General features: G+C 38.1%; 1 long non-coding RNA gene across 1 annotated transcript; it reads right to left on the bottom strand.

Moving 5' to 3' along the window:
* Positions 1–5,164: 5,164 nt before the first annotated feature.
* Positions 5,165–10,088, bottom strand: LOC140985265 (uncharacterized). Its single transcript, XR_012176736.1, has 3 exons — positions 9,751–10,088; positions 6,906–7,570; positions 5,165–5,383 (listed from the first exon to the last, which is right to left on the bottom strand). It is a non-coding gene; the product is annotated as an uncharacterized lncRNA (long non-coding RNA).
* Between the last annotated feature and the right edge of the window lie 3,275 nt (positions 10,089–13,363).

Genomic DNA, 13,363 nt, shown 5'->3' with positions numbered 1-13,363 from the left:
AGTAAAAATTGTACAGCTTTATCATAAATCATAAAATATCATATTTTCATCATAAGCATCATGAAATATCAATTTACTTGCGTTATGACACTTCGGGACGCTGCCAACCCTTATCGTACTACCAAGGTGTAAAATGACGTTTTGCCCCTAGACATAAAATTTTTCGATTTTGACTTTTTCTCAATTTTATTGACCATAAACTGTAGAGCCCAAAATCAGTACACGTAAAACTCATGCATTTATTTAAATTTCTAAATTATTTATTTAATTTTAAAATGATTTTTGGCAATGCACGATTAATGATTTGCATTATTTTAAATTATTATATGTTTATTTGATGCACGTTAAAATTTTTCCTTGAGTTTCATGTTTCAGTCGAATATTCGATGCAGGATCGAGTGAAGGAGACCGGCGACGATTTAGGCGATTTTAAAATGATGTATTTTATTTCAAGTCAAGAAAGTGGCATTTTAAAATGATTTATTAAGTTTTTAGCATTTTTAAAGCCTAATTTAATTTATTAAGTGATTTTAAGATTTTAAACTTTTAAGGTTTAACACATGTGTATTTTAATTCAAATTTAGAGATGCTATTATTTTAGTGGGGAATTAGTATTTTACTTAGTATACTAATTGATTAATAGTATTTTAATATCCTAATTAGACCCTTTAATGTCCTCCCCACTAACCCACTAACCCACTAACACACACACACACGTTACTCTCACACATACACATACACACACACACACACACACACACGTTACTCTCACACACACATACACATACACACAACACACATACTTGGCCTATGCACACACACACACATTTCATTGCATTTCATTTCATTTCTCTTGGAAAAGCTAGGGCTCTAAGTTCTTTCAGCAGCCACCTTTTCATTTCTAAATTTCTGAAGATTCATGACCCTTTTCGGGCAAGAAAACATGAAGCAATCGTCTCCCGGTCATCTCCCGTGATCCACCGCGTCAGTATTCGTTATCTTCGAGCGTTTAGACACAAAGGCATGTATATTCTTTCGTTTTCTCATCGATTTTGTCATAGTAATTATTTTGATCTCCATTGTATGAAAAACATCTGTAGGTTATTCAAAAGTTTGAGAAAAAATGTTTGAAACGATTTTGGATCAAAATTTTGGGTCTCAAAAATCGAGTCTGTTGTCTTTTCGAATACTGTAAATTTTTGGTCAATTTTCTGGAAAAACTTTCAACATATAAAACGTAGTACTATTTGATACCTTTGATTTGATAGTAAATTCGTAATTGTTGGACAAGAAAAGAGTGAGTTATGATCATTTTTTTGGGACTGCACAAGCTGTGAAATTTCTGTGTCATAAAATCCGTTACCCTATGTTATTTCGAATTCGGCGACTTATAGGTTGGTTTTTCTGGAAATGTTTTCAACATATGATTTGTAGTACTCTGTGCTATCTTCTTTTTTACAGTAAATTTGTAATTTTCTGATAAGAAATGAGAGAGATATGATTTTTATCGTAAAACCGCTCATGCTGTGAAAATTTGTGCATGATCTTCACGTTTTCTCAAGTTTTGGTTGCAGGCTTCGTTGGGATCTCTTGAATCTTTGCTGCTTTATTTAGGGCAGCATGTCCAAAGCGTTCCAACGAAGCCCTCAATGCTTTTTAAGTATGTTCGACGTACAAAAAGAAAATGTTTTATGTTTTTGAGGTATGCGAAATGTCTTGTGACCAAATATGAACGGGTTTGGAAGTCGGTTAACGTGGCCGAGGACTTCTCCACCCCCGTAAAGCATGACCGGGTTTAGATCAGGATTAGAAAGTGGTAAAGCATGACCAGAGACCAATCCACCCGGTAAAGCATGACCGGGGATCTCATGTATGTGGTAGTGGACATCCCTGTCAGCCTAGTACTGTGCTTTAGTCTGATCAGGCGCATTTATGTATGGATCACTTGCTTTGAAACATATTTCTCCGCAAAATGATTATGTTTATGTATGTCCAAGTATGTACGATGCAAGTATGTTTATGAAAATTTTTACGATATGATGGCACGTCTACGTTTATGTAAGTACGTTCATGTTCAAGTATGTATGTCCTACTTTAAAATGCATGTGATTTTATTATGTATTACTTATTATTCTCAGTTTATACATGTTGAGTCTTTAGACTCACTAGACTTGATCGATGTAGGTGAGGATGAGTATGAGGAGACGAGGGGTGGGGACCAATGAGCCGGCTCGATCTGCGCAAGAGGCTAAACCCGAGGACCGCCTACGTTTTTAAGTCATTATGCATGTTTCAAACACTCTGATTTTCACGCGATTGTTTACGATGTCTAAATGATTACCTTTTTGCAAACTTTGTTTGTAATTGTTTTCATGTCAAATATTTTTAGACGAGCAGATTATTTTCGTCGCGATTTGAAGGTTTATTACTTATTTAAGAAAATTTTTATTTTTTCGCAAATTTCAATTATTTAAAAAACACGGTACGTTACAATTGGTATCAGAGTGGTGTTCTTGTAAAGGGTTATGCCTACTGCCAGTTGCAAAAAGCTCATGAAGTCACACCTCGAGTCTGTAAGTTTTAAAGTTTTAAATTCTTTCTGGTAGTAAGCATCAAGTCATGATTTCAACATATGCATGTTTAAGTTCCAATTACGTGCATATTATGATATAGATATTATGTTCATGCATGTTGGGTTATGTTTTGGGTAAATTTTGTAATAGTAAGCCTCCTAGACGTATGATTGCACGTGGAGTAGGTGAAGAGAACAGAGAGGCTTGGGAATACGAGAGGGCCACTCCTCCTCGTCCACCGCCAGATATGCAGGCTCAGATGCTTGCAGAGATGACTCAGTTCTTCGCATAGTTTGCAGGGAACAATGTTGCCGTAGATACAGGGGCGATACCCAAACCAGAGGCTGTTTATGAGAGGTTCAGGAGGATGGACCCAAAGGAGTTCTCGGGGACTACTAACCCGATGATAGCTGAGGAATGGATTAAGTCCATCGAGGTAATTTTTGCTTTCATGGAGCTACAGGATGCAGACTGGGTCAGGTGTGTCACTTTCCTGCTGACAGGAGACACCAGACTGTGGTGGGAGAGCGCATATGTGTCGGTGAACTTGCAAACATTGACTTGGGATGGTTTCAAGGAGGTCTTCTAATCCAAGTACTTCACTGAAGAAGTACGCTCCCGCCTGACCAGAGAGTTCATGACGCTGCGACAGGGAGACAGCAGCGTGGCAGAATTTGTCAGGAAGTTTGAGAGGGGGTGTCACTTCGTGCCCCTGATTGAAAATGATGCCCTGGTGAAGTTGAGGCATTTTATTGATGGTTTGCGGTCGATCTTGCACCGTGATGTGAGAGTTGCTGGTCCTATCACCTATGCTATCGCTGTGTTGAGAGCCTTGGCGGCAGAGCGGGATCAGAAGGACACTGATAATGACAGGCAGGGCAAGAGGCCGTATCAGGCACCCCAACATCAACAGCAGCAGCCTCAGTTTAAGAGGCCTTTCCAACAACGGCAGAGGAAGAGACCATTTCATGGACCGCCGAAAGGCAAGAGTCCTATTCTCCTCAGAAGAAGGCTCCCCAGAGGCCTGGTGAGTACCCTGTGTGTTCGAGATGCAACCGTCAGCATGCCGGACAGTGTCTATGGGGATCAGGCAAATGCTTCAAATGTGAAGTCAGTGACCACATGTTGAAAGACTACCCGAAGTGGAGGCAGCCCACATAGGGGAGAGTGTTTGCCATCCAGACTTAGGAGACGAACCCAGATACGACTCTTCTGATGGAAAATATTTTCATAAAGAGAGTAGCCACGAAGGCCTTGATAGATTCCGGGGCCACTCGCTCTTTTATCTCGGAGATGTTTGCTAATCATTTGGACGTCAAGTCCATTGGACTCGACGTTAACTATTCAGTGACAGTCTCATCAGGGGAAGAGTTGTCAGCTACTAGCGTGGTTAGAGACATCGATCTCGAACCGCAAGATCACCTAGTGTATGCCGATCTGATTGTGTTGCCGATGCCAGAGTTTGACATGATCTTGGGAATTGACTGGCTAACGAAGAACAAAGTTCTTATTGACTTTTAGAAAAGATCAGTGTTGGTAAGACCGTTGGGCATTGAGCAATTTCTCTTTGAGCCAGATGGAGAAGTTTCCCTCGCATGATCTCTTGCATGCAGTCACGGAGACTTATTCACAAGGGGTGTCAGGCTTTCTTGGCCAGTATTACTTTCGCACCTGACGCACCCAATCCCTCGATATCTGATGTACCAGTAGCCAGAGATTTTCCTGATGTTTTTCCTGATGACATCACATGCCTTCCACCCAGAGAGAGGTGGAGTTTGACATTGACCTTGTGCCAGGCACTGTGCCAATCTCTAAGGCACCGTACCGTTTAGCTCCAGCTTAGATGTTAGAGCTAAAGCAGCAAATTCATGAGCTCCTACACAAAGAATTCATTCGCCCTAGTTTCTCACCATGGGGCGCACCAGTGCTCTTCGTAAAGAAGAAAGATTGGAGCATGAGGCTGTGTATCGATTACCAAGAATTGAACAAGGTATCGATCAAGAATAAATACCCACTACCAAGGATCGAGGACTTTTTCGATCAGTTGCAGGGAGCTACAGTGTTCTCTAAGACAGATCTACGATCTGGGTATCATCAATTGAAGGTAAAAGATGCAGATGTTCATAAGACAGCCTTCAGAAACACATGTGGGCACTGCGAGTTCTTAGTGATGCCGTTTGGACTGACGAATGCTCCAGCGATTTTCATGAACCTCATGAATCGAGTATTTCAGCCCTATCTAGATCAGTTCGTCATAATGTTCATTGACGACATTCTTATCTACTTGAAGAGCCATGAGGAGCACAGTCAGCATTTGAGTACAGTTTTGCAGGTCTTGCAGAGTCGCAAACTGTTTGCAAAATTCAGTGAGTGTGAATTCTGGTTGGAGAAAATAGCATTTTTGGGTCATATAATGAAACGTCTGCCCTTTTTATTGCTTTAAAAGTACTAGAAATTTTTTTAAAAAAACACTAAATTTTCGGTCATATACCTTTACCACATAAAAATATTTTACCCTTTAAAAATAACACATCATCCAACTAGCATTTTTAAAATCAAGTGAACTAATCATAAATATGAAATCGTCAATTGTTTTACCGAACCTAAAAAGCAATAAGTTTGAAAAGTATAGCCCATACTAAACGTCTCAAAAATCTCTCAGAAAGCATAAATAAATACTCTTAAAAATCTTTAAACATAAATCATGATTCATAAATCATAAGTACGGAAATAAGTAGAAGCGCTGGTCCTCGGGTTGTGTGCGCCTTCAGTCCAGTCCAATCACCCATCAACGCCTCCCTCAATCTCATCTGCATCCATCACACCTAGTAAGTCTAAAGACTCAACACACCATAATCTTTATAACAAATAATACGTATAAAACCACATGCAACAGTGAAAATACTTTTACGTAAAAATAATATTTCATGACATGCAACCATAAACTTTAACTTTCCTTTTTCCTCAACATGACATAACATAAATAGTTTTCATGATCATAAACATTTTCCTTTTCCTTTTCCTTTGTTGAATTCAGATCGTTAATTGTGACTTTCCTTATCATGACATAAACCTCAAAAATCGATGGATCCATCTACATGTAACCACAGTACTGGGCAGCGGGGACACCAGCGACACTCTCACGGGTCAACTGGGCCTTGGCCTATCCTCATCGAATAGAAATACGATCGTCGGGGCTCCCTCTAAGGCCTTTTCCCATAAATGGGCTCCCTCTGAGGCCTTCTCCCCTCACGATATTCCCATTCTTACCTCAAACCTAATAACCTCAAATCCTCAATGGTGTCACGGGAAACACGATCGTCGGGCTCCCACTGGGACCACAACCCTCACGATATCTCCACATAACATCATTATAGTCACAATTACTTCACTTCTTTCAACGTTTTAAATTTTCATCACTTTATAAAAATCAAGCATCACATATCATTTTTATTTTTGAAACCAAGCATGCAATATGTCTTTTAATTGTCAACCTTCAATCATAAAAATCAAATAGACATTTTAAAAATCATTATTTAATCATGAACATTTCATAAACCCTTAAAAATAATAATAATATCATAAAAATAACATTTAGGGCACTGCCACGAGGTTTACTAATTTTTGGTGTAAAAAGACCGTTTTATCCCTGGACTTGACATTTTACGTTTTTGACTTTTTTCTTGATTTCTTGACTCTGACATGTCCCATATAATTATTTAAGCTTAAATTAATTTTTCCATAATTTTATTTAGCTTAAATATTAGACTTTTTCATTTATCTTTCACTAATTGTTTTGACAGTTTTAATCCCGAAAAATCCCAAAGTTTAATATAAAATTCCTAAATTCAAATTTTAGTCTTTTTATATTATTTTAGCCCTTATGAACCATGACTCGACCCCCGTGAGCTGTTTTTTCAATTTTTTATTAGTTAAAAACCCTAATTTGACACCTAAACTTCGACCTCGAGCCAACTTTCGATTTTCACGAGTCACCCCCGAGCCATGTTGATCCAAAACTTGACCAACATCCTAAAGTACCCTAATGGACCCATTATTCAATAAAAACATTTTACATTTTTCATCCCTCGGTCCCCGTTCCTCGATCGTCACTTGAATATTCTTTAAAAATACAATTTTATGCATGATGATAATAAAATCATATTTAACATGTAAACATGTATGTCACATAATCAAATAGGAATTAAAATCAGTTAATTACTTATTTTTCATATTTCCTAGATTTGCATGCAGTTGGATTACGTCGACTTAATTTTGGACCTTACAATTCCTCTCTCCCCTTAAAATTTCATCCTCGAAATTAAAACTTACCGAATAGATCAGGATAGCGACTCTTCAAGTCCCTCTCGGTTTCCCAAGTAGCTTCTTCTTCCGAGTGATTCAGCCACTTGACCTTGACCATTGGAATGACTTTGTTTCGCAATCTTCTTTCTTGCTTTGCTAAGATCTGAACAGGTCTTTCTTCATATGTCATATTTGGAGTTAATCGAAGAGGTTCATAATTAAGCACATGTGACGGATTCGACATGTACTTCCGCAACATTGAAATGTGGAACACATTGTGAACTCCTGCAAGCGCTGGTGGCAATGCCACTCTATAAGCTAGTGTATCAATCCTCTCCAAAATCTCAAACGGACCAATAAATCTTGGACTAAGCTTGCCTTTCTTGCCAAAGCGCATATGTAAGGGCCTAGAAATCCTTACTTGAAAATTTGCGGAAAAATTAAAAATTTTTTTTAAACTAAATGAAATATTCAGTTCATAAAATAAACTGTTAAATAATGTATCATGTTTAAAAATAGCAGCGGAAGAAATTAATGTTGTAAAAATAACTGTAAAAATTTTATCCAACGGTAGATAAAAATGTTTGAGCGATAACAATAATAAATACTGAAAAGTGAGGTCCTCGGATCCCACTACTGCCGACTCGAGCTGGCTCACTGATCCCCGCCCTCGGTCCCGGCATCAACAGTACCTACAACAATCAAGTCTAGTGAGCCTAAAGACTCAGCATGCATATATCGTAAATAACAAGTAAATAAATAATAAAGTCGCATGCAAGTGAAAGTATCCTGTAATGAGGTGTAACGTAAAATATCATTTCAATGGTAATTATAGTACGTGCATAACTGAACTGAAAATATCATAGTGAAAATGTTTGCTCCTTGGAGCCCTGTAATGAAATAACTTGTAATAATTTTCTGGTGAGATTATGGTCTACGCAAGTGCTCCCTGAACTGAGCTGAGCTGAACTGACCGGTAACTGGCGACCGGACTTAATAACGTATGTCTGATCAGACTACTGCCACAGTATACTGGGTGAAACAACTGAACTGACCGGTAACTGGCGACCGGACTTAATAATGTATGTCTGATCAGACTACTGCCACAGTATACTGGGAGAAACAACTAAACTGACCTGTAACTGGCGACCGGACTTAAGCATGATAGTAAAGTGACCACAAGCAATATCGCATAAATCTCAAAATGAAGATTTGCACGTAATATAATTAACTAACATAATTAAATATGAACAATTTCGATCTTCTTGCAATAAAATCATGTACTAAAGAAAAATAAAAATACCTATATGGCTTGATTGAAGAGTGAAAGAAGATATAAAAATGCCTTGGTTAGTTTTGACAGAAAACAAACGAAATAACGACGCGGCGCGGTGGAGACGGAGTGCTCTTCACTTTCTTACTTTTTCTCTCTTAATTCCTTTAAACCAAGCATGCACTATAATTATTATAATAGCGAAAAAAAATCGTAAACATGATGCATGAACATTTAAAATATCATAAATTTATGCTTAGGGCGCTGCCTTAACCAAAATCTCACCCAGGGTGAAAAATGAACATTTTGCCCCTAGACTTAAAATTTCACGTTTTTTGACATTTTCTTAATTCCATTGATTCTAACATGTCCCAAATAATTATTTAAGCCTACAAGAATTTTCTCATATTTTTATTTGGCTTAGATCGATGAATTTTAAATTAATCTTTAAATATAACATATTAATGCGTTTTGATCCCGAATTAAACCAAACCTTAGCATAAAATTCTCAAATTAAAAACTTAGACTTCTAAAAATTATTTGAGCTTAAATATAATTTTCCATAATTTTATTAAGCTTAAATCTAGGTATTTCAATTAATTCTTTAATTAACGTTTCGTACGACGATTATATCACGAATAATTCCAAAACTCATCATTTTGACCCGAAACTTACCAAACTCCTTAAAATATCCCAAAACATATTTATAAGCATTTCTAGACGTAAACTCGAGCCCATTTTACAACTTAACCAATTCTTTTTAAAACTGAGCTCAGGGTCTAGGTTTTAATCCGAATCGAGCCGAAACTTAACCAAAATTTTACCAACTTTTTACCACACTTTCTAAACACTTAAAAGGCTCTAAAACCACTAAACCAGCCCCCTTAGACCTTCGAACAAGACCCTGAACAGCTGCTGGAAATTCCAGCAAGCCATCGTCCAACTCTAGCCTTGACCCTCGCATGCTTCTACCGACTTCATGCTTAAACCGACTCAAACCGGACCCGAACCAGGCCCTAGACTTAACCCTTAGACATAACTTAAGACCATGGCTAAGCCCTTTTTAACTCAGAACCAGCGCCTAAGCCCCAAAAATTCAGAAACATGACAGCAGCTACAAGGGACTCAAACTGTGCAATTTTCATGTTTCTGGTTGTACAGCTTTCTCCAGCCAACCAAGCCACGAACCACCTTAATTAGACTCGTCCTAGGACCCTTAGAGACTTCCTAAACCATAGCCAAAAGCCCTAGACCAACCCATGTGCGGAATCGAACAACGAAACCCAAACTTCCGATCTTGTACTCAACCACCACAATGGCTACTATCCCGAGTGTTTCCCCTTCGAGCTTGGAAAAACCGAGACTCCCTTATTCATTTGCTCTTACACACGACACATACAGCCCTTTGCATCATGCATTTAGCATCCCCTTGCACAAATACTAACAAGAAACGTGAGTTGGATGAAGAAGGTGCAAGAACTATGAACAAAACTGAAGCCTTCCTACGTTATATGCAAGATCAAGAATTTTATGCAAATAAACCCACGTAACAGCAAGTATCTAGTATGTATGATGCAGAAATAAAAGTACAATGCGTGCCTGATGATGTTTCCTACGCAAGAAGATGAAGAAATGAGCAACAAGGAGCGCCGGAGAAATTGTTTGATGCAAGAACAAGTGAAAACCAAGCACCTTGAGAAACTCCTTGCTGAAACCGATAGAATTCTGAATGGAGGGATGAGTGTCGGCTGATTCAATTATTGGTGTAGGGTAGGTTTAGTTTAAATAATGTTTAAGTGCTTAATTAAATAGTAAACAAATATTTAATGGGTCTTAAATTGCTAATTAAGAGTTTAAAAAGAATTTTAAGTCCAATAAGGTTAAAATTAGGCCCATTAAATCCAAACATACTCTCGAAAAATATTTTGTGTTGGAAAGTTTTTTTTTTTTGAAAAAAATTAGCCGAACCCTCAAAAAATCCTCCGATTCGATAAAATTTGCGTATCGAATAAAAATAAAATCTTGCGGGTAAAAATACCTGATAAAATCCCTTTTTTGAAAAACACCCTCAAAACACCTTGAAATAATTAATAAAAATAAATCTTGTAATTAAAAATAATTTTCTTGAAAATTTTTCCGATCTCCGTTCCTCGTTCGGACGCGAAATGATACTTAAAAATCATAGTGCATGAACTTTTAAAATTTCATGAAATAAATTCTATCATGCAATAATTATGCATAAAATGCATAAAAATAATTATACGCCAATTAATAAAATAAACATGCATTTATACTTTAAAAGAATTTAATAAAATACCAAAGAAATTTAATAACTTGCATGCATGCCAACTTTTTAAATTATATTTACTAACATGCTAAATTACCACTTCTTAAATAAGTCTCTATTAACTTATCTCAATACTCCATCTCCAGTCCGGCCTCACTTATTTAACTGAAAAGGTGACAATTAAACTACTACGTAAAATAAATAAATTTAAAGAAAAGAATTTAAATACTCATGCAATAAAAATCATTTTAATTTAAATACTAGAAATTATGCATGACTTATACGCAGTCCAAGTTACGGGTTCTACAGCATAACACCCTTCATAGGTGCTATTTTAACAAATACATGGTCGCTCAATGCAAACTCCAAGTCCCTTCGTCGTTTGTCTGCATAACTCTTTTGTCGGCTTTGCGCCGTCTTCATTCTATCGCGGATTTTGACTAAAAGCTCGGTAGTCTCTTCAATCACGTCCGGACCAATTTCTCTTCTTCCCTAACTTCGTCCCAATGTATAGGAGATCTACATTTTCTTCCATAAAGTGCCTCCAAAGGATCCATCCCGATTGATGATTGATAGCTATTATTGTAGGTGAACTCCACTAGAGGTAATTTTGGTTCCCAACTGCCTTGGAAATCAATAACACATGCTCGAAGTAGATCCTCCAAAATATGTATAACTCTTTCAGACTGTCCATCGTTTTGAGGATGAAATGCTGTACTGAATAATAACTTGGTCTTCATCGCTGCATTAAGACTTTTCCAGAAAGATGACGTGAATCTCGGATCTCTGTCATAAACAATGGATACAGGAATCCCATGCATACGAACTATCTCTCGAATATACAACTCGGCGTACTGAATCATGGTGAAAGTCGTCTTGATAGGTAGAAAATACTCTGATTTAGTAAGACGATCAACTATCACCCATATAGCATTAAATCCCTTAACTATCTTTGTCAATCCCACAACAAAGTCCATGGTGACATTTTCTCATTTCCCCTCAGGAATAGGGAGTGGCTTCAATTTCCCTGCTGGTCTTTGATGCTCTGCTTTAACTTGTTGGCAAGTCAAACACTCGGATACAAACTTCAGAATGTCTCTCTTCATGACTGGCCACCGATATAGCAACTACAAATCATTGTACATTTTCGTGCTACCCGGGTGAATGGAATAAGGTGTGTCATGAGCTTCCTTCATAATAAGGTCTCTCAAAGAATCGTCACTAGGAACCCATAACCGATCTCGATAACGGACTATACCATCCACCTCTGAATATAATTTCCGAACCTTGGCTTCATCTCTAGCTCTCCACTTTTGTAACTGTTCATCAGTGGACTGCCCATCACGAATTCTATCTCTCAAGTTCGACTGTACCGATAATGTGGCAAGATTAGGGGCCTCGCCCCTAGCATACACTGTAAGCTCAAACCACTGTATCTCGTACTGCAACGGTCTTTGGAGTGATAGATGAGTGACAACTGCTGCTTTTCTACTCAGTGCATCTGCCACTACATTAGCTTTTCCCGGATGGTAGATAATATCACAATCATAATCCTTTACTAACTCAAGCCATCTGCGTTGTCTCATATTCAACTCTTTTTGGGTGAAGAAGTATTTCAAACTTTTATGGTTAGTGAATATCTTGCACTTCTCCCCGTAAAGGTAGTGTCTCCAAATCTTTAGTGCAAATACTACTGCTGCAAGCTCCAGATCATGAGTGGGGTAGTTTTTCTCGTGAATCTTCAACTGTCTCGACACATAGGCTATAACTCGGTCATTTTGCATCAGAACTGCGCCCAATCCAAGTTTAGATGCGTCGGTATAAAGAACATAATCCCCTTGCCCCGATGGCATAGATAACAGTGGTGCTGAAATCAAGGCTTGCTTTAACTTGTCAAAACTATCTTGACACTCGGATCCCCAAATAATTTTGCATTCTTCTTAGTCAAGGATGTCAATGGTACGCAATGGATGAGAATCCCTTGATGAATTTGCGATAATAGCCAGCAAGTCCCAAGATACTGCGAATCTCGATAACACTCTTCGGTACTGGCCACTCTTTCACTGCCTCGACTTTGCTTGGATCAACTTCAACGCCATTACTAGAAATGATGTGGCCTAAGAATGCCACTCTATCAATATATCATCAATGAAGACTATAATAAACTGATCCCGATACGGCTGAAATACGCGATTCATGAGATCCATGAAGATCGCTGGTGCATTAGGCAGATCGAATGGCATGACCATAAACTCGTAGTGCCAGTATCTCGTACGGAATGCTGTCTTGTGCACATAAGACTCTTTCATTTTTAATTAATGGTATCCAGATCGCAGATCGATTTTTGAAAATACCGCTGGTCCTTGCAACTGATCAAATAAATCTTCAATTCTTGGCAGTGGATATTTATTTTTGATAGTGACCTTGTTAAGCTCAAGATAATCGATGCATAGACGCATGCTGCCATCTTTCTTTTTCACAAATAATACTGGTGCGCCCCATGGAGAATAACTTGGGCGAATGAAATCCTTGTCTAGCAATTCTTGGATTTGATCTTTTAATTCTTTCATTTCAGCGGGTGCTAGACGATAAGGTGCTTTAGATATAAGCATTAGATCAATAGAAAATTCTACTTCACGATCGGGTGGAATTCCAGAAACGTCTTCGGGAAAGACTCTAGAAAAATCTCTGACAATATCAACATCTTCCAATTTCTGACTGATAGGAGCATGTGTAGTAGAGACACACGCTAGAAAAGTTTGGCATCCTCGTTTAATAAGTTTCCTCGCACATAGACATGAGATTAGGTGCGGCATTTTCTTGTTTCTTGCCGCCTCGAAGATAAAAGATTTTTCACCAGGTGGCCTGATAGATACTGAACGCTGACGGAAGTCAATCGAAGCTCCATTCGCTGATAACCAATCC

Source organism: Primulina huaijiensis, chromosome 9 (genome assembly GCF_012295235.1).
Source record: "Primulina huaijiensis isolate GDHJ02 chromosome 9, ASM1229523v2, whole genome shotgun sequence".
NCBI lineage: Eukaryota > Viridiplantae > Streptophyta > Magnoliopsida > Lamiales > Gesneriaceae > Primulina > Primulina huaijiensis.
This window is presented reverse-complemented; position numbering and strand designations above follow the sequence as displayed.